Source organism: Ictidomys tridecemlineatus, chromosome 2, assembly GCF_052094955.1.
Source record: "Ictidomys tridecemlineatus isolate mIctTri1 chromosome 2, mIctTri1.hap1, whole genome shotgun sequence".
NCBI lineage: Eukaryota > Metazoa > Chordata > Mammalia > Rodentia > Sciuridae > Ictidomys > Ictidomys tridecemlineatus.
The window spans coordinates 191,856,253-191,879,493 of NC_135478.1; the positions used below are offsets into that span (position 1 = coordinate 191,856,253).

General features: G+C 35.5%; 1 long non-coding RNA gene and 1 pseudogene across 1 annotated transcript in view; one reads left to right on the top strand and one right to left on the bottom strand.

Annotated features, from left to right (window-relative positions):
* LOC120891862 (uncharacterized) overlaps window positions 1-23,241 on the bottom strand; it is a 284,577-nt gene that overhangs the window by 205,541 nt on the left and 55,795 nt on the right. Inside the window, exon 3 of the long non-coding RNA XR_013435271.1 lies at window positions 17,374-17,564. This is a non-coding gene — a long non-coding RNA (uncharacterized LOC120891862). The remainder of the gene's footprint in view (window positions 1-17,373; window positions 17,565-23,241) is intronic.
* On the top strand, window positions 996-1,628 carry LOC101957450 (mediator of RNA polymerase II transcription subunit 28 pseudogene; annotated as a pseudogene).

Genomic DNA, 23,241 nt, shown 5'->3' on the forward strand with positions numbered 1-23,241 from the left:
ATCTCCTGTCAACTACAACAGGAATTGCCTGCATTTTGTTCTCACTGGATACCTCTGCCATAGCTAATCTACTATCTCGCAAAACTTGTCTGAGATAGCTAATATTTGACCAAGACATTCTGAAGGATAGACAAATATTTATTCTTCAATATTCTTCAGCCATTCTCCATAAACTACAGTAGCTATCATACTCTGGTCTCTTGAAGTAAATGTTCTTAATAGGCTGATTTTTAAATAGAAATAAAAATAATCACATAAGGAAATAATTAAATCAATTCCATGACCCTCACATAAAATTTCTCCAGATAAATTTTTCACAGAATTTCTAGGAATATTGGTTATTTCTTTTAATGACATTTTTGCTCATTACCACAACACCATGAGATCTCTGAAACCCTGTTTGCTCTGTTGGCCCTGTTCTGCATTCATTTTTAAGTTAGACTGGTGTTGCCCACCAGTTATGCTATTTGTGTATCCTACTCTTCCTTTATTTCATAGTTACTAATGTTAACTTCTTACTCATTTAATTAAAAATATTTACAGAAAATCTACTATAAGCCAAGCATTCTTTTGGTTGTTAAGTATAGAGTGGGGAAGCAAAAATAGACCCAAATTCCTGCCACTATTGACTTTACCTTCTGATAAGAGAGGATGGAAAATAATTATGTAAGTTATATAATATATGAGGTGGTAGTAATTACTATGGGGAAATATAAAAGCAGGACAAGAGGCTTAAACATGCAAAAATTGAACAAAGTTTAAACATAGTGGTCAAGTTAAATGTGACAGTGGGAAAAGGCTAGTGTGGCAAGAGTGGAGAGAGGGGGAAGGAGTAGCCAGAGATAAGGAAGGACAGCTCACATGAGGTCTTCTACTTTCAGATAGGAATATTATAAAGTGCAGGGTTGAATAGATAAGTAACAGATAAGACTTGAGCTCTACAATTATCTGCTTGGCTGGATACTGGATTGAAAACCATCAGTAGGACTCCAGACATGGAGGCTCCACTGGGCTGTATGTTCTCCAAGCAGCTGCTGTGGGCCCCTGCAACCTGCTCCAGGACTTCCAGGCCAGGCCTCGCTTCTTCAAGCATCACCTGCTGCTCTAAGAACTTCTAGCAGCACCCTGGTAGATGAGTTGGAGTTATCATTTGAGGCTTGCTTTGCTTCTCTCGTGAGTCAGGATTATGTCAATGTAACAGATCAGGAAGAAATTTGAACTAGTGTTGATCACTGTTTCCAGAAGTTTCTGGATATAGCAAGACAGACAGAATGTTTTATTCTACAACAAAGATTGCAGTTGTCTGTCCAGAAACCAGAGCAAGTTATCGAAGAGGACATCTCAGAACTCAGTAATGAATTGCAGTGGAAAGACGCACTGGTGCAGAAGTACTTGACAAAGCTGAGTATAAGCAGCAGGTGCTGGAGGACATCAATGTGTAGCCCCAAAAGCTGGCCAGAGTCCCTCAGGGTTCATTGATCTACCTGGAGCAGGCCTCTACCAATATCCCTATGCCTCTGAAGGAGATCCAGGAGGGGTCTGGCATACAAGGAGCCCCCAGCAGACAGTTTTGCCAAACCTGTCTGTGTGGACATGACATTTTAGTAGAACTCTTTGCTAAAGAATGAGTTGGTGTAAATTTCGCTTCCACCTAAAAATTTCCCCCAGTTTTTAATGAGGTGTTAATTACTTGAGTATTTTATAAAATGCCTATAGCTTGGTAAATGAAGTGAGGTTTTGTTTTGTTTTTGTTTGTTTTTTCTTGGTAGCAAAGTTTAGACTATTAGTTTGATGACACAGATTCTTTCTTGTGTTTGGGCTTGTATTTAAAATTTTGAAATTTTTGTATGACTTTGTATATTTTTTTCCAGTTGTTAGTTTGTTATGCTCTGAGGGGAAAAATTACAATATTCAGAATCAAGGGAGAAGGAGTTTGGTTTTAGGCTTATTATGATAGCTACCCATCCATGGTAGTGGAGAAAAATATGTAAATTTGCCACCTCAACTCTAAACTACTTCAAGAAGAGGAATCTATGAAATATTTGTAACGCTTCCAGAGCAGTACAGAGTGCAGATATTTTGTAAATGGATTGGGAAAAGGGTTAAAATATAATAGGTTAGTGTAGTAATATGGCAGAGGTATTTTGCCCTCTTGTTGGAGGAGGTTTTAGTTTCTCTGTTTTATACATCTCTTAGATTACATCCCTTCAGTCAGTACAAACATTCCACTGTCTTCTGAATAGTCAGTAGGTCTGTGGCTATGTCTTGGTTTATTCTGTCCTCTCCGGTCCTTGAGGTCCCTCCCCACTTGCCTTGATATCACTCGTGTTACTGATCTGTCCTGGATGCCACCTGGTCCACAAAGCCTCTGCTCCATTCCAGGGCACAGGACTTTTTATTCCTTCCACTGTCCTTGCAGGTTAGTGAATGGTATCTGTTTCTGTGCTCCTTGCTGCATTGTATACCTGTGGGAATTAGGCATTACTCCACTTAAATATACAGGAACATGTATATGATACTTTGTATATACTTATTACTCATTTTTTGTGTGTTCTGTGAGGATGTTATCTGACTTGTGGACCCATGACCTGTGATGACCAGCTTGAGACCAGCAGATCCCCTCCGTTAGATTGTACAGGTTAAAACTTAAAAGTTATTTTTAACTCATAAGAATTTAACCTGGTCATCTAATGCTAATTAGAAGGTCTGATTGGCAGCTTTATGTTTCTTAAGTAAAATTCTAAATAAACTCAGTTTGAGGCAGTCTTTCAACGATACGGTTATTTTCAGTGAAAAGATCAGAAACTGTTCTATTGGTGCTTAGCAAAAAATGTTTTGAATTAGTGTTTATACAAGTTATTGTAATTTCTTTATATTAATTCAGAAGTTATCTGTCAAATAAAAATTAAAAAAAGAAAAGAAAAAGAAAACAATCAGTGACTGAAGAAGAGAGATTAGCTACTGAGAGTGGTTTGGATCACACAGCAAGATAAGATCAAAAGGAGAGCTGGATAAAATTCTAAAAATACTTAATGAGAATTAAGGGGTAATTTAAGGACTAGTAACACTTGATGGAAGAGAAAACATCAGAGAATCATAATGGCATTAGATTTCTCTATAGCACTGGATTCTAGAAGAAAATGAAAAAATGACTTCAGAATTCTGGAGGATTATTTTTTTCAAACTAATATCAACACAACCTGAAAACAGAATACAAGATGTTAGAACTCTCTTGCCACTTCTCTTGGGAAGCAGCTGTAGAATATACTCGAGGAGCACAAGACATCAAAGCTATAAAGTAGGAGACACACAATTCAGAAAATTATAATTGAACCATAAGAGAGGTAAAGAAGACCTACAATTTAACAGCAGTGCAGTAGGCAGAAAGCAAGGAGGCCAAACTCAAACAAGAGGGAGGTCAAATTTGCAGGAACATATAAACTTGATCAATCAATGTTATGATAAGCAATATTGTGGGATGTGTACAAAAATCAATGTGAAACAAATTAGGCAAACAAAAGCATGACAATTATTACTGCAATAATATTATACTTCTTAACATACACTGTTTACATTATCATAATGATTACCCACTAAATTAGTGCTAGAACTGCATTAAGCAGATGAGATAAGAAAACTTAGTATCTATTCTCTTAGCAATTTTCAAATATATAATACATTGTGTTAGTTTCAGGCACCATGTTGTACAGTAATCTATTAACTTGTTCCAGGAAAAATATGTGAGGTAATGCATATGTTAGTTTGACTTAGCCATTCCACATGTGTATGTATTTCAAAACATTATGTCCACATCAAAATTACATATAATTTTATTTGTCAATTTAAAAGACAAAACACCATTGTTCTGTCTTTTAAAAACAATTTTTTTAAAAAAAATTGACAAAATAAGAAAGGGGGTAAAAGTACAAAGGAATTAAATAAATAAATAAATAAATAATCAACATGTAACAAACAAAACTATAAAGCAGTAGAAACATTTTATATTTTTAAAAAATATGGAAATCTTGGGAACAAATAAAGAGCTAAAAGCTATCAACATTGAAATCTAAAATTAGATGGCCAGTCAAAGGAACACACTGATTTTTGTTATAATCACTTTTGGGTATTATTTGATTTATTTAAAACCATGAATCTTAATTAAATAAAACTTATAAATTATATTTTAAGTAGTTTTTAAGAAATCACACTTCTATTAAACTAGGATATGATTTGAAATATGTTTCTTGTGTCAAAAATATTTCATGTTCATACACATACAAATTTATAAAAATATATTTACACACCTACAAACCACACATGCGCACTCAAGATATATATGTTAATGAGGCTATCAGTGTAATGGGTACACCTAGATGGTGTAGTACTATTATGCCCGCCATACACATAGCATAAACTGAACAAATGAATTTGATTGAGGTTTTCCCATTAACCATCTTTTCACAAGAAAATAAGTGCTTTCCTATTCTGAAAACCTGTAAGCTTTTTTTTAATCTCCATATGAATTTCCATTACCCTAGCATGAAATATTGAAAATGGGAGACTATTATAGAAATTCTACATGACTTTCTCCTATCCAGCAGTGATTAGATATTTCAGAAAGATTTTTGAAGAAAGATATTACACTTAGGTCACCTATTAAATGCAAATGCAACTAAAAGTCTTGCTTTCTCCCTTTATTCTGTGAGGAAAAACATTTAGTAAGCCTCTGTAACACATCTGACAATCATTCAATGCAAATTTGCAATATTTCTCCATTTCTATGAAAATTAATCCCTTCCAAATAGACCCTGTAGGTTTCACACTGTGGTTTTGTAAATGTTAGAACAGCATGACTGAAAACAACAACAAAAGGATGTCTAAGAACAACAAAAACAAATGAGCAGCAATAAACAGACTTAAAGAATAAGAAAACATGTGGTTCACATAATTGAAAGCCAAAGATCCACAAGATTCAGAGTAAACCTAATGATTCTAATGCTTTTGCAATTCTCTATGCCCACCCAACTCTGTGCCTCAACCTCAGCCTAGGGGTGGTAGTGAGATTTGCAGCATTGCAGTTCCAGGTCTCCCAGCTCAAAAGGGAAAGACAGGAGAGTTCTTCCAAAGCATTTGTAGAAGCTCTAGGAAAAGCTTTCCGGCACCTATCATTTCTGATGCTTTGACATTTTAGGGCCTTGCTTACCTGGTAAAACTGCACCTTCCAAGGCTGCCAATTCTGGAGATAATAAAGGTTTCTCCTAAAGTGTGCCTTTGATATGCAAATCGACATGCCCATGACTGCCTCCAGGCTTCTCTCCACCTGTCCTAATCCCCAAGGACCAGGTACCAGATAAATAAGATGGGGAATGGTCAGCCCTTCTACCCAGAACCTATTGAATTTACCCAAAGTAGCCAAATCTAAAACACTTACTCTGCCTTGTCCTTTCCTTTCCATGGAAACCACAATAAAGGCTCAACATGTGCTCCTGTGGCCTCTGCCTCCAGACCAGTCCAATAAGATGAGACTTCCCCTTTAACATTCATTTTTTAATGAATTGTGACTTTGAACCTTCAAAACTAACATGATTCTTTCACAGTTCCTCTCTATTGATCAGAGAATTAAATTTGGGGTTTTTGTAATGTAAAAGAAAGAAAATACAACTTCAAGTCAGAATGACCATATTTTTGATCCTATGCTTTCTGTTAAATAAGGTACTAATTAATTAAACTATACATGCTTCATAAGTAAAACTAGGGATAATACCTACCTTCAAAGATTTTTATGACCATTAAGTAAAACACTCATATTGGGGAACAAGATTGATCAAATTATACTATGTGTATGTATAAATATGGCAAAATGAATCCCAGTATTATACACACTTACAATGTACCAATGAGGGGGAAAAATGCTCCTAATGCAGGACAGTACCTAGCATTTCCTGGTACTCAGTAAGCAGGCCATATAGATATCATGCTTGAATATATTACTGGCACAAAATATGAAATGTATCCAGAGAAAACATGAGACTTTGTAAAGTTCAGAAAGGAACATAAAACTAAAGATAGAATTTGTCTGTCTTTAATTTAATCAAAAATCATTTACTTTGTGCAAGTCTGGATGCTAGGAACACATTTTCCAGACTAACCTCAAGGTGAAAATGTAGTTATAGGAAGAAATTTGTGAAGATAAAATAAGAAAATGCAATAAATATCTCTTTTCATTAAATTGATTAGATACTTTATATTATGTGGGTGTAGACATGGTCATCTTTCTAATTCAAAACTGCTTTATTTATGTGTAGTTTGTGCAGACAGTTGGTTTTAAAATCCGGCTTCTAAGAGTCAGTATGTCTCTAGGGAACAGTGGAAAGGAATAACAGTTTGGAGTCTGGTTCCTTCCTTTTCACCTATCCCAATGCAAGCACGAGAGTCCTGATTTTACCATATTTATACAATGTAATTCAAACTAAGAGTTTATTGATAAAAAATGTTTTCCAGAGAAAAAGAATGAAGCTTGAAAGTCACTGATAAAAATAATTATTTCACCAATTTGGTTCAATGAACAATTCAAACTATCGTACTCAAATATCATATAATTATGCATGTAAAATATCTAAATTTTACAAGGGTGCAGGGGACAGATGATTTCTGAGCTGATACCTAGAGAAAGAAAACAAACCAACTATTAAAAGACCTGAAGGAGCAGCATCCAGGTAGAAGGAAAAATCAGTGCACAAGCTTTGAATCAGTAAAGGATAAAGAGATAATTTCAAGGAAGAAAAAGGCAAAAAGGATGACTCAAGTATGGTGAATTAAAAGGGAGGTTGGACAAGATGATGTGGAAGAAAAGGACAAGTTTGCAATCTTGCAGGGCCTTGTCGTTCATGAAGAATTTGGATTTTATTCTACACATGATGAAGTCACTGAAGAATGTGACTGGGAAGTCTTGTAAAATAACTGTTATACATGATGATGGATTCTGCATGATAATGTAAGGGAACAAGCAAAGAAAATAAAACAAGTTTAAAGGCATGTATTAGTAAAGTAAAGAACAGAGGTCGTGGTGTCGGGATCAGGGTAATAGCAATGGTCAGGATCAGGGTAATAGCAATGGAGTTGCAAAAATATAGGCATGGTTTGATGGTATAATCTTCATACCTTTGCCAGGAGATTGGATGTGGTAGGTAAGGGAAAGAGAGAAATTAGAGATAATGTCCCTAATTTTGTAAGCAACAGGTGGTGCCATTTACTTATACAGTGAAGGCTAGAGGAGAGAAAAGTCAGGGGGAAAAACCCAAGGATTCTGTTTTAGATAAGTTGATAAACTTGTATAACAATGCTGTGTATCCAGTAGGTGGTAGATATTATAATAATAGCAACAACAAAACATCTAAGAACTATTGAGCGTTTGTTTTACAGAGGAGGTACTATACTAAGTGCTTTGCATCTACTAAATAATTTACCCCTTAAAACAACTTATAAAGTATTGTATTACCTTATTTTATCAAAGAGAGAACTTAGGCATAGAAAGAGTAAGTATTTACGTCACACAACTGCTAGTTTAGAGCTGAGAGCTAAGTTTCTAGTCTGATGCTCAGGCTCCAGAGCCCAACATCTTAACTTAGACTCTCCATGGCTTCCAGGACCCTGGGGTACAGGAAAGCAGACTCAGTGGTAAATTTACAGTTTTGAGTTATTTGATAATATATAAACCTCGTATTAAAAATATTTTTATGGAGCATCCGCTCTGTGCCTTCAGAAACTTCACAGTGTGTTGCATGTAATAAATGTTATGAAGAAAACTAAGAGTGTGAGGAAAGTAGGAGGACCTGAAGTTTCAGTGAATATTATTCTACATACATAAAATAACCAGGGTTGGTCTCTATAAGAATGTGGCATGTGAGCAGAAGGAAATTAAGGTGCAAGCTGTGTGTCTGATAGCAAAAGTGTCACAGACAGAATAGTATATTCAAAGACCCTGGAGCAGAAGTATGTAGGGCATGTTTAAATATTAGCAAGGAAGTCAGGGTGGCTGGAGTAGAATAAGATAGGGAAACAATAGGGTGAAGCCAAAATATTAATCAAAATACTGAGTGATCAGAGAAGTGTAGATATAATTTAGAGGCATCTGATTGGATAAGATGGTATATGGAGAGTATTTTGAAAAAGAAATCATAGTTCTGACACATTTATCATTTAGAAATCAGATAAAGGAAGAGAAAGCTGCAAAGAAGACTTAGAGGAAACAGGTAGCAAGCAAGAGAATACCAGAAGAGTTTTATGTCAGAAAAGCGAAGTGCAGAGACTATTTTAAGGACATGGCAAAATGTTCAATGCAGCTGAGAAGCAAAAGAAAAATGTGGACAGAGTCAGGTTCACTAAATTTGGCAACAAGGAGGTCACTGGTGACCTTGAAGGATAGTTTCATTGAAATGTGGAACCAGGATAGATTTTAAACTTCATGTACCTTTGACAAGTTCCTTAACTTAGCCTACTTTGTTATTTGCAAAGTGAGTATAAAATATTCCTTTTACATAGTTGGATGATGAGGATAATGTGTATAAACACAATGTCATACCCTGATCTTAGCCTTTTTGCATCAGCCTTAGTAAGAGGGCTTCTGCTTATTTCCAAGGCCCAATTCTCATCTTAACTAGTAAGGATGCCTGTTCATTCCAGTGCTATGGAATAAACCCAGTATCTTACACATGCTAGGCAAGCACTTTACCATTGAGCACAACCCCAGCCCTCTTGTAAATTTTTATTTTAAGACTGGGCTACACAAAGTTGTCCAGACTCTCCTCAAATGTGCAAAGCTCCTGCCTCAACCTCCTGAGAAGCTAGAAATGCAGATATGCACCATAAGCAGCCATCTAGTAGGAGTGAAAATATGATGGTATAAGATTAAAAACTCAGAAATATCCAAATATCATCATTGGCTAGAATCCTGAGAAAGGCATCAAAAAGCATCTTATGAGATGCAGTTCTGAACTCAAACTAAAAAGAGGAGCACAGTGATTTAGATGCCCCTGTGAGTAAGCTCTATCTCTTAGGCCACACTGACCTGAAGGGCAGTGAATAAAGCATGGGACCATTGATGGTCCCTGTGTTTGTCCAAAGAGAAAGAATTCCAATATACACTCCAGATAGAGATGTAAAGGAGCAGGGGAGAGACAGGAAAGAGTCTCCCTTGTGCCTCCCTATGGCTGACTGGGGAAGTACTGATAAAGGGGAACAGGGAATCCAATTCTCAAAAGGAAGTTTGTTCCAAGCCTGTGACAGAAAAAAAAAGCAACAGAAGAGGAAAAAAAAAATGGCCACAGGTACCTTGAAAAAGCCTATGTTTTGTCATTCTGGAAGGAAGACACATGAGTATCCATATCCACCTGTGTTCTGTTTTCAACCCTTTAGAATGTTCCTTCTTCTAACACTAGGACATAAGTCCATCCCTGACAGCATTCTTCCTTAAGGACAAAATTGAAAGTGGGTACTTGAGTGTGGAATGTAGGAGATTGGGGGCAGCTGGAAGAATGCAAGAAGAGAAAAAGAGCCATGGGCTCTCCCCAAGAAATAATCTGTATGCCTTTGGCTTAACCAGGTTTCTACCTTGTTCAGGAACTAAGGATCTACTTTAATAATATTCTTAGATCTAGAAGCCTGTCACACTCTTTCCACTCTTTTCCCCTTCTAACAATCTTAGATTAAACTCTCCCTTATAGTGAAGCTATGATGCCATGGTTTGCTCACCTTAAGATTTACTGGCAAATTTCTTGGATGCCAACTATCTACCTCCCTAGAAATTTGAGTTTATTGACATTAAATTATCTCTTGTTGCACATTCTCACTTATTACTGTTAGGCTCTACAGAAAGGACTGTTTGCTTACTAATTTACAAAGATTCTGGATATCAATTTTCCATCCTTGGCAGGATTTCCTCCCAGCACACTCTCCAATATAATTCAGATCTCTAAATTGTTTAATCTAATTTCATATTTCTTTTCTTCCTATACAGTGGTGTCCTACTACACTGGATGGACAAAAGTTGGCCATATTATTAGCTGAATCTAGGTCTTTTCTTGAAATTGATTTGAAAATGTTATTTATCTTAAATGAAAATGTAAAGAAATTAGACTTTAGAATATGAAATTATGGAAAACTGTGTTATGTCTTTTTTTACCATACGATTTATTTTTATTTTTTTAGTCATACATGACAGCAGAATGTATTTTGACATATAATACATACATGGAATGTACATACATCAATCATATTGTCTGTTTTATTCTGCTGCCCTTCCTATCCCCCCTACTCCTCTCCTCCTCTCCCATCCTTTCTCTCTATCCAATCTAATGCGACACACTTTTTTTTCTTTTTCTCATCACAACATCATATATGTATTCTGTATAACAATAAGGTTCTCTTTCCATTTTCTGTGTGTTATGTCTTAATTGTCTTTAACCCCTAGTGCATAGCCTACCACCTGGAAAATAGTAGATATTCAGGAAATGTTGTTTTAACAGAATAAATGAATGACATGTTCAGGCATTTATAAACTAAACTGAATACCACGGTGTTCAGAGTATAGCTCTCATTAGCTGACTTTACTTTTGAAGTAGTTAATGTTAAGCCAACAATATTTCCAAATTTTTGTCCATCAAGATGATTTACTATAGGATTTTGCTAGTGACCTTTCTAAAAAGATAGGCAAGAGTAGCCAATCTATGATTTAGAGGTTCAAGACTAGTAACTAACATCCTCTAAGGATGGGTCATGAGTCAGGAGGCAAAAGGAACTAAATAAAAGTGGGCACTGAATAACAAAATTACTTTCTTCCCAGTGAAACAGAGGCTTTCTTTAGGGTAGTAATGCCTTTGGGATATTTCTCAGGTACTTGAACAATATTTCTCTATGCCCAGGATTTCTCAAAGTGAGTAAAAAAGGTCAATAACAGAGTTTTACCCACTTAGTAATACATAAGTAGAATTTCATATAGGTATTTGTATTTAAAGTGTAATGGTTTAAAAGTAATAATTTTAAGGATTAATGTGAGTTCCTGGTAGAAAAGTAGACATATGTACTTAGGGTTATTTGTAAATTTATGTCACAAATCATGAGGATAAATATCTTCCCTAAACATGACAAAAATAGCAAAGGAAAATGCATCTACTTAAGAATTACTGTAGGTCTTAAACTTCATATTTTACATTAGCCACTTATGATTAAAAGTCATTAAAAGAATGAGTTGTCATGCTTTTAAACAAAAGACAATTGGTCTGATTTTCTTTTTACTCTGCCTTATCCATCAATCACTATTGAGAGACAACCAGTAACGATTATTTGGCTAAGGGCTGATAATACAAAAAGGAGAAAGACACTACTCCTAATCTAAAGAGTATTCATCCAGGTTAAATAGAAGATATCATGATACAATGCAATTTTTATCTTGTATTTTACTAAATTACCAAGGTAACCAGCTAGTTTGGTGTTAAACACAACCAATTTACTTATTCAAAAATTTATTATACAACTTATGAATTATTTATATAGTTTCTTTCTCCTCTATTTCAGTCCTGCTTCTCAAGTTTGTTGCTTTTCATAGTAACATACTTATGAGAAAATGAACTGGAAAACTAGAAGAGGTTAGATAAATGATTCTTCAACTGATAGATTTAGAAAAGAGACTTGCATATTTTACTGATAAATATAAATGTGCAAAATGCTTTTGTATATCCACAACAAAAAGTAACAACCTAAAAGAAATAAAAAGAAAAATGTAAATCAACAATTCATAGAAGAAAAGATGTTCAAGTCTGTAGTTGTGGCTCAGTGGTAGAGTGCTTGCCTAGCATGTGTAAGGCACTGGGTTTGATCCTCAGCACCACATTAAAAATAAATAAATAAAATAAAGGTATTGTGTCCATCTATGACTAAAAATACTTTTAAAAGAAAAGATGTTCAGTCTCATTAGTAGTAAAACAGATATAATCTTAAACAGTAGCATGTTATGGCTCACTTGTTGCTCTGACACTTTTCAAGATTAATGTCTAGATGGTACAGCAGGAACAAGATCTCATATACACTATTGTAGAAACCAATAAATGTGTTTTAGGAACACATTTTGACATTATTTATCAAAATTGTAAGCCCACATACCTTTTACCCAATCATTCAACTTTTAGAAAACAACCCTACACACAATATTTACACCAGCTCTCAGAGAAGAAAGATGTTCATTTAGGCTTTGTTTCTAAAGGAAAAACTGTAAATACCTTGAATTATAATAAAAGGGGGATGTATAAATAAATTATTACACATACCATAAGATACTATGTGGTATTAAAAAGGAATGAGGTTAAATTATGTGTACTGACATGAAATGATACCCATTTATAGCCAAATGTAAATGGGAAGCAAATTGCAAATGTGCAGTATATTCTATCTTTGTTGTAAAAAAAAACCAACAAACCTATGTGTGCAAGTGCTTTTTTATGCTTATAAAATGTTTTGGATGATTCTGACCAACCAAGATGTGCTCCTTCTGTAGAAAGAGAGTGTGAAGTGAATGGGGTAATACCATATATCTGCACTATTTGAATTTTAAAAATACTTATTACTTTAATTTTTAAAAATGTTTTAACCACTCCTTTCTCCCCTATTAGAACCTCTGTAAAAATCTCAGTTTCCTTGTCTGTTACAAAGCTAATAATAGTTCCTCCTTTATCCAGCTCTGAAGAGTCCTTGAGAGAATGCAGACCTGGTATATAGTAAATGTATACTAAGGAGCTATAACAACTCCTTCAACCACAAAGTGTAATTGTGCATTAGCTCACACAGCATATTGTATATTACTTACTCTTGCTCTTGAATAAGAACATATTACTATTACACTAAATGAGAGTTGTTTGGAAAGAAAAAAAAAACCTTCAAATTAGCTGATTGTCTAAATGTTTCAAATTTCTAAATAAATAAATAAGCCTGGATGCTAGCCTCTAAAAGCTTACATGTTGGCAGGAGACAAAGTGATGAATAGCCAGATCTTATAAACAATACAATATCCCCATTCATTCTGACTGATTTACATGAACCAGGTTTTGATATTCTCACTCGCTCCCCCCAAAGTCCCCAACCATATTCTCAGTGGATCCAGATTATGAAGAAACAAAACAAAACAGTCAAATGTAAACCAAATCATAGAACAGAGCTTATTTTCTTCTCCAAAACCTAGTAATAAATGGGAGTTTCCCTTTGGCAACAAGCCCAGTGATGTTCACCAAGATAGATTGTTCCATATTTCATGAGCATGGGGTAATTGCTGTACTCTCAGAAAGGGAGGCCACAGCCAAAGAGCTCCATCATCCATTCAATGCTACCAGAAACACAGTGAGTAGAAAAATCAAAGATCCCTACTTCTAATCCTTACCAGATTTGAGAGCTTTGCACACAAATGCATTTCTTAACTTAGGGATTTTCCCTATTTGAATCAAATGTATGATATGTCAGGATCATTGTATTGTCTTGAACAACTAATAAAAAATAAACATATAAATAAATAAAACACTATAACTTAATTGCTTCCATGAAGTATTCCTTAGGTTGTTAGATATTTTTGCCTAAAAATATTTACTTATGAAGGCAAAGATAGGAAAAATGCAAAAATTCTTCCTTTAGCATATTTTCAAAACGTCACATGCATATTTGGCCAAGTTTTGTTAAATTAAATGACATCATACTTAAAAACCATTATTTTTCAATTATGAGACTATTGTTCTGCATTCACCCTCTTCTTGAGAGCAGCATGAATAATCAATATATCTCTTGTAAAGAAAAGTTAAATATCTTCCAGGATTTTCTTGGATGTGTTATAGTAATTATAATGAAAATGGTTATAGTCTTAATATTTATTATGAGATTATCGAATGCCAAAACCATCCTAAGGGATTTACATAAATTATTTAATCCTCATAACAAGTCTACTAAGCAGGCACTGATACAGTCCTGTTTAACAGAGGAAAGAAATGAGGTCCAGAAAGGTTTAGTAACCTCCCACAATTATACATACAGATGGTATCTTCAGAAGCTAGGATTCAACCCTCAAAAGTCTGGTTCAGTATATGCACTACTAACTTCCAGGCCATGTAGCCTAGATACCCAAAAACAAAAAGTGTGTGGAAATAAAAATCATGTGAAATATGCCCACTACAAAACTTACATTTTTTCTGGATAGTATATACACATTTCTCCCTCCTAAAAACATAGTAGTAGACATATATGCGTTCAATGAAAAATAAAATTACTTAAAGTTTTATAAAATTCAAAGATATGAAATTTTATCTGATGTATTTTGAAACTGTAAAATAAGAGTAGTGTTTCACATTGATTATTCTGATTCGTACAAAGGCTCACTGTGCCCCCTTCCCAAGATTTCAGACAATCTTTGATACCTTGAAAGGTTCTAAAACAGAGTTTGCTGATTCTCATGCTTATAAAGACCATTGAGGTCTGCCTAATATATAAATCCTATGAGTATAATATGAGGAAATTGGTAGTGAGGAAACCTGGAGTTAACTGAACAGGATACATTCCACCTTTGAACATGCAAGTTCAATTTTTTAAACACTATGCTAGTCACATAAAATATGCTCTACCCAAAAAGAATAGCATAGAAATATGCTCCTTAGCCAGTCCAGTCAGGCCAGTTTATATTCCACTTTTGGGACCACTCTTTCATGTCCCTACTCTCCCCATGACCTCAACTTAACACCAACCTCTCCACAAATTTTCCCTGACACCCAGTAAATTGGATTAGATGTCTATGATATGATGTACTATCCATTATAATTATTTTTTTAATATTTATTTTTTAGTTTCAGGTGGACACAACATCTTTATTTAACATTTATGTGGTGCTGAGGATCGAACCCAGAGCCCCATGCATGCTAGGAGAGCATGATACCACTGAGCCACACCCCAGCCCCATTATAATTATTTTTATAAATTTCATTTGCTTAACATAATTTTTCTATTATACTTTTGCTTATTCATTTCTTTTTAAACTATTAAGATCTTCAAAATAAATTTCTCAGAGACAAGAAGAGTCCATCTCTTTCACCTTATGGTTATTCAGTCATTCAAAGAATATTTATTGTACTCCTATTAAATACTAGGTACTAATTATTATTTTAGAACTTGGGGATGTAGAAATGAGAAGAAAACAGAGAATATCTTTACTTAGGTCCCTTGATCTTATTTTATTGAGGAGAATTATTTTGAATGAACAAATGAATGAACATAGACTGTGTCAGATATTATAACAAATGTGATGTATAAAGCAGCTAGGGAAGAGGGCTCACAGAGTGGGAGTGAAGTTGGCTATTCCATAAACATTAGCAGGAAAGGTCTCTCTAAGAAGATGATATTTGAGCAAAGGCATAAAGCAATGGTGATTGATCCATGTAGGTGTCAGGTGAGAGCTATTCAGACAAAAGGAGCTTGGAGCACATGACACCAAGGCAGGAAAATGCTTTGCCTAATTGAGAAACAGCAAAGAGCATTAGTTTTGGGAATGTATTCAATACATCCTTGATAAATGAATGAAGCAATTAATGTGTCCTCACAGACAGAGCTCTTGAGATGCAAAATAAAATCATTTTAATTTTACCTTCTGTTCTGTCCCTTATGATAGAAATGCCAATAAAGAATGAAGTGACTGAAAATAAGAGAAAGGGGCAGACAGAATCTAGACAATACATAATTAAGTAAGGACTGATTGCACAATTAGCTCTTTTACATTTGTTTGTTTATATAAAAACCTAAAGTTTGGTATGTTTGAATGTGTGCAACAGAGTTCAGATTTATTTAAAACAAGTATGTACACCATTCCCCACTGTCCAAACACTGTTGGACTGTTAAGTTCATTTTCAAAAATTTTTGCTTCACATGTATAATCTCATTTATACATTAATTGGAGTTATATATTACTAATTGATTTTTTTCCTATTCTTTATGTTTGTTATCATTTAAAATGCTCTAGTTACTATGGAAGCAATGCCATCAACTGAGGGCAAATTTTGGTGACATCCACCAGTGAAATATAAAATCAATTACTATAATGGTTTTGCAATTTATACTAGTTACTTAGAAAGGGTTTTACTGATCAGATGTGAATAAATATCATAGAATGAGGGAGAAGGTGTTATCATCTCTCAGATATTTTTTTCCTCCCCAAATTTCAGGAGAGTTCCATCATCAACCAACTTCCTAAAATTTATGTCTTATTTTTGATACATTTTGCCACAGAAATAACTTTAAAATGGTCTATAGTTTCAGCTTTCCTGAGAAAAGAGAGGAAGTAAAATGCAGAAATCCATAGTCTGTGCATTGCTTTTTCATCCAAAATCCTTGTTTCCTTCCAGCCACCCCTATGCTGAGTCCTAATTTCTCTATCTAGTGACTCCTTTCTATCATGTGAGTCTATCTCAGCTTAGGTAGACAGACGTCACTCAAGTGGTGAAATTTTAGAACACCAAGAAAGTCTCTCTATAAAAGATTACCTCTTGCCTATGGTCTCTTTTGCATAAAATTCTAACATTTATTTCTGTTTATTGGGTATCATCTGCCCCAGAAGATCACTTTTATACTGAAGAACTGAAGAATTTGAATCAAGAACACATCTCAGGAATCCTTAAATTTTATAGATGAGGAAACTTGAACACTTCAGTGAGGAAGTAGTTTTCTGGGGTCCAATATAAAGTAAGGAACAGTGTTAAATAAGAAAATTCTTTTCTTCTAATTCACAGTAATAACCCTGGGGCACTAGGATCCTGGAAAAGGGATGTAGGGAGAAAAGGAGAAATGGCTGAAGGTAGTTTATTTGGAATGAGATCCCAGGGAAAAGGAATGGGAAATCATGGAGAGTAAAATAAATAAGGGAAAACCAATATAATAATACTTTCTAAATGGTTAAATATGAAATACTATACAACAGTAAAAAAGACCCTTTCAGTAATACCTTCAGCAACACAGGAAAACCCTCCAGCATAATAGTGCAAGAAATCAGCCCTTGAACAGGATATATGGTATGAATCTCTTTATAGGAAGTTCAAAACCTGGATGGGCACAAAATACCCTTCTGAGGTGCTCAAAATATTCTGTATTTTGATCTTGGTGGTGATTATATAGACGTACACGTGTATAAAATTTCATAAAGACTTCCATTTAAGTTCAATAAAATTTTCTGAAAGCTCTGCCTCAATGTTATTATCTTTTATTTGAGAAATGTTTTAATAAATTGGTGAACACTATAGGAAACGGATACACAATATTGTCAGGACCTTCAGGGAATTATTTAGAGTGAATCTCAAAACTGCTTACCTTTGGTATTAATTCTTCTGTTGGCATGGGAATGCAAAGTGTCTCCCTGGGTGTCCACACTGTGACTTCAGAGAAGCCGCAGGGCAGAAGGCAAAAGATGTGCAGCTTAAGCTTGAGACAAGAACTTGGCAGCATAAAGTTGAAAGCTCACTCAGAACTGCTCACCAAGACTGTGGCTGGGCAGGGGTAACCTAGGAGGATATGAAGCAATGATTAGAATGTGTCCGTGAACTTTTCACACATGCCAGGAACATTGTACTCCAGGTATAAATCTCAAGTCCTGTTGGGTATGAAAAGTGTAATTGTAGTGAAAGCAAAGAAAAAATGATAGTGTAATTATGTCTCAAATAAAATGTAGCCCACTTGCTCTTGTGATGTTTTAAATTTATTGATTGCCATAAGAAGAAAGCATTTTGTGTAGGGGATGGTTATGGAAGAGTGAGGGTCATGCTGCATGCTCCATGGGCTTCCCAACCCACATTGAGACACTGGTAGGCTCATAAATGGATGGATCAAGATCATTATCAGTGGAGATGAATTGAACAATGAGAAGATGCCTTTAATGATAGACTTGGAGAGCTAAGAAGGAGTTTGGGATTAATGTGAAGATCTTCCAATAATCAAATACCCTGCAGTGCAGGCTCTGAAGCTTCATTAACTACTTATGAAAGTTCCCTTTGCAGCAAATAACTTTGAGCACTTTGTAATCTTTTTTTAGAAAAGAGGAAAGGATGAGAGAATGTGTTCCTTAGCAATAAAATTAAGTACATTTATATACATTAGTGTCTCTAAGGAACCTCAATTATATCACTGACTTGACTCTATCAGGGTTCATCTGCTAAAATAACACCTTAAATTCTCTACAGGAAAAATTTCGATGCACAGAGAAAGTTAACAAAGGCTGTTATTCATACAATTCAATGTTATAGGTATTGTTATTGCCTAACTTCTACCAAACTTCCTTCATTCCTTCCTATGTCAGAGAATCCTTCCACAAACAGTATATATGACTCATTTCCTAAGAGGTTCTAAACTGGCTTAAACCAAATAGAGCTCTTCATTTTACTAGCATCTATTATTGTTTCAAATTATCACATGGGCAAAGTGTACATGCATTTCCTCTTCTTCCTTTAGGAATGCAGCTCATCTTATTTGTAGCCAGATAATAAATCAAACCCATGGGGGAAAAAAAGGAAAATGAAGAGAATATGGGTCAAAGCCACAATGAAGCTCACTATAACTCTAGACTTGTTGATACAGGAATCCAAAACTTTCAGTATTATTTAAGAGAATTTGAGCTTTTTTTTTAATTGCTTACTGATTAACTTTTTGTGATTTGTTTTATTTCTATTTTTCAAGATTTTGGACATTCACCCAATAAAAACTGGATAGACCAGTACCATCAGCCTCACTTAAATCCAAGCAGGACACCCTGGCATTTCCATTCTTTACTGAAATCCATCGTCATATTCCATAATCATTGTAGCTATAAAAGATATTTCCAAATTAATTAGAATAAGATGTTTCTTTTCAAATTGCTCACGTGCTTCATGCTTCAACCCACTGGATCTGGTTCTGTCTTTACCACTTTCATTAGTCATCAATGACCTCTTTGTTGCTAAATCCCATGTGCACATTTTCATTCTCCTGTCCTTAACTTTGGAGAGATTTTCCATTCTCTTATTCCAGAAAATGTTCTCTTTCACTTGTCTTCTGTAGTGCTACATTCTTCCTGCCTCTCCAAGGGGTTCTGTCTCAGTCATTTTGCATGAACCCAAATCTTTACCTCATCTTTCAATGGTGGTATTCTCAGGCCCCTGCTCTAGTCCCTCTTTTCTTCTAAACCAATATTTGTCTCACTGAACATGGACAGTCTAATCCATTCTGTAACTTCAGGTTTTGTCTATATGCTGATGATTCCCAATGCTGACTGCAAAGAGCTGATATGACTTCAGATACTATCCTGTCAGTCCTTGCCTGGGCCCATGCAGTAACTGTCAACTAATTTCCAGATACACAAACTTCAGAAGGAGGAAAAACAGTCCTCTTCAAAGCCAAAATTGAAAAGAAAAAAAAATGTAAACTTTTATTAGCCCTTAAGTTTTAATAAAATAAGTGTAAGTATGAATCTATACATTAATTTATTTAATATCTTTATTCCTTTGAGCTTTGGGTGGGAGGGGGAATGCCATCTTATTTACTATTGTATCTCTATAGCATGGCACAATGGGTTCTCAATAAATAGTTGTTAAATATTGCTGGAATTCTATCTAGTACCTTTTACCTAAGTGTCACCATTCTTTCTGGGGATCTGTTATAACTGATTACATGCAGGTACACAGAAGTTCAGGATCTACTCAGGATATCCTGTCTCTATGCATGACAATAAGTTGTTGCTCCACCTAGACAAAATATAACCCACAATTATTAATCCAAATGCCTGTGTTGAGCTGAATTAATAAGCAATTCTAAAATATCAGTGCCTTAAAAAATTCACGATTATTTTTTGTTTATGTTACATTTCTAGTGATGTTCTTCACCAAAATACAAGAAACTGTATGTGATATGTTATGTATGAACTAAATTGTGCTCTCTAAAATATATATGCTGCCAGGCATAGTGGCGCATGACTACAATCCCAGGGACTGAGGAGTCTGAGGCAGAGGATTACAAGTTTGAGGCCAGCCTCAACAATTTACCAAGGCCTTAAGTTTAGTGAAACCCTGTGATAAAAAATAAAAAGGGATGGGGATGTAGTTCAGTGGTAAAGAGCCATTGGGTTCAATCCCAGTACATAAAAATAAAAAAAAAGTTTGTTGAAGGACTAAATTCCAGAGTGACTATATAGAGAGGAAAAGCCTTTGAAGTGGTGATGAAGATTAAATGAAGTCATAAGGATGAATCCCTAATCCAAGAGGACCAGTGTCCCTATAAAAAGAGGTGAAATACAAGGAGTACTTCATACACAGAAAAAGATATGTGAGGAAGCAGCTAGAGATAGCCACATGAAAACGAATGAGAAATGTCTCAGGGAAAATGAAAACCACGGGCCCTTTGATCTTGGACTTCCAACCACCAGAAAGTAAATTGCTGCTGTTTAAGCCACCCAGTCACAATATTTTATGATGACAGCCCTTGCAAACAAATAAAACATGTAAAAATCAAGTTACTGGTGCCAATCATTCTATTTATCCAGGTTGTTACCTCTCTCCTGGGAAGTTCCTTGGACCAAACAGAGGATCATTTTTCACCCACTGCCAGTGGCAACTGTGTGCTGAAAGACATGGTAGGTGATTTCACTGTCCAGATGGGACCCGAGTCCTGCCAAACAATCACTCCTCCTGAGAGTGACCAGTCTTTTCCTGGGTGGACTGTTGAATGTGACTGACCGAGTAATTGAGCAGAAGGTAAACAAGACCTGGCAGTAGGGCATGAACAGAGCTTAAAGCAATGGCTAACCATGGAGGAACCAGACATTCTCCTTGAGAAGAATTTCAAAAAGTGTGTGTCCTCAGAAACAGAGACAACAGTAGTATTTGGCCATTAATGTCAGCCCATTTCATCCTTTTCCTTGTCCACCTTCTTCACACTTCCCCCTGCTGCTCCAGCACTGCACTGAGACTAACTCCAGGAGTGTAACCTAGGGAGAGGTGCCTACCTGCCTCACTCACATTTTCCAGGTCTGCATTAATGACTTACTTTTTCTATAAAAGACTTATTAAATTACAACTCAATTCAGGACCAAACTTAATTCTGTCATTTGAAAAGCAATAAGTTATAACAAGGTACTATATCTTCTGTCATTGCATTTGTACCAAAAATATGATAACTTTGCATTTTGTAATATTTTAATATAAGGCAGAAATGATTATAATTATGTTATTAAGTGGAATAACTACATAAAACAACAAGACACTAATGTTCTAACATAACTTTTTATATCCTATGGTAGATTATTATAATTCATAATAGCAAAAAATGAAATCTACAATAATGATTTTTATTCCTCAGTTATATAAAAGAGTCCCAGTCTAAGTCCTGTGTACATGAAACTCAAACATGAGAAAGGTGACCAACAGCAGGTATCATGAAGACTTTAGAGCAGCTCCGATCTGACCCTGATGAAGTCTCCAGTCAATCCAGAAGATATTTTTGCCTCAGGAAACTCCTAAACCAAAGAATCTACAGTTTTTGATGAACAGAAGCTCTGGGGGTGGGTTACCAGGGGAAGCACCAAGCTTCCCTGATAAAACACAAAATTTATCATCAAGCTATTATCAGCACATCTCCATCCTTTTGGAAATTATCCTAGACTTGCCTTCAATCCCTGTGGCTGCTGCCTCCCTCATTCCTCCTGCTTTTTATTTGCTTTCACATTTTATTTACAATTCCACATCACTGATTGTTTCATTCTCCAGCCCATTTCCTAGCACTTTTATGAACTTTCTGTTCCCAAGATGTTGTTCAGTGTCTTCTTCAACACTCATCTTCTCACGACTGGCTCAGGTACCACCTAACCATTCACAAAGAATCTACTTGGCTCTAAAGTCATTGTCAATGCCATATTTCTACCAACTCCTGACCATGGTGTCTTGGACAGCAGCCATTCATCCCCATGACCTGTGCCCATCACCAATATTCCACTCGGTAGTAGAGAGAAAAAAAGAGAATGCTTTGTTACAGTTCACTTTAATTGCTTCTTTGGTTTCTATTTCTGGCACTCTGCCCAGTGAGTGAAAGGTTTTAGACATTTTCCCTTCTTTCTAGTAAGGACAACATTCCTGGTTCAGGCAAAACCCTACTACATCTTCTAGAAGCTTTACCTGTTCTTCTGAAATGCTTGGCCACATCAATCCTAAGTCCTTTCAAACTTGTTTTTATCAGTTACTTTCCATTTCTATAAGATTTTATAAACTCTCTTGGACTTAAACTTATATTGTAATACAAAACAAACAAAATAGATGAAGGTTGTTGCTTTTTATTTTTTCAATCCTAAAAGGTAAAGACAAAAACAGTTTCCAGAGGGACTTTTTGGACAGAATCTGATATCTGTAAGCATGTATACACTGTCATCCACCTCAGGAGAGTAGTCCTATAATAGCTTCTCTCTCTGCTGCTATCCCTCCCAGCAATGGCCTCCCATGCAATGCTGCCTGCTACCAGGCTTTGCATAACCCTGAAGGGGATCCCTGCCCCTTCCCTGGGAGGCCCTGGCTTCAGGTTGCCATCTTAGAGGGACTGAGGTTTTCAGATGTTACTCATTCACCCCTAGCATCTTGGAGTGTGATTATGATGCAATACTCTTTTTGAATAAAAACATAGATCTGCCAGAAACTGAATTCACTCCATGAGGGTCAGTTCTAAAAACATATTTTGCTCTCTCTCTCTGCAAAGCTTCTTTTCTTAGACATGTGCAAATAACTACTGTTTATTACCAGTCTTAGTAAAGAAATAAAAAAAGGATTGATTGCAAATCTGAAACCAAATAGTATATTAAGGGTTTACACGTGTACTTTTACTTTTGCTAAAATTGAGTATGTGATTTGAGCACTGTGTGATTCCAAAATCCAGGTTCTTCTCAATACATCATGGTGCCATGCACTACACATAGCTGGTATACTTTTAAGAAATAAGGAGAAGGTCTAGGGTTGTGGCTCAGTGGTAGAACACTTGCCTCACATTCATGAGGCACTAGGTTCAATCCTCAGCACCATATAAAAATAAATAAAATAAAGATATTGTGTCCATCTACAACTAAAAAGATATTTAAAAATAAGGGAAGAAAAAAAGGATGAAATGAGAGGTCATTGGGCCACAAAGAGTCACCTGTGACTCTCTTTGACTGCCCCAGGCTCTTACTGACCTTAC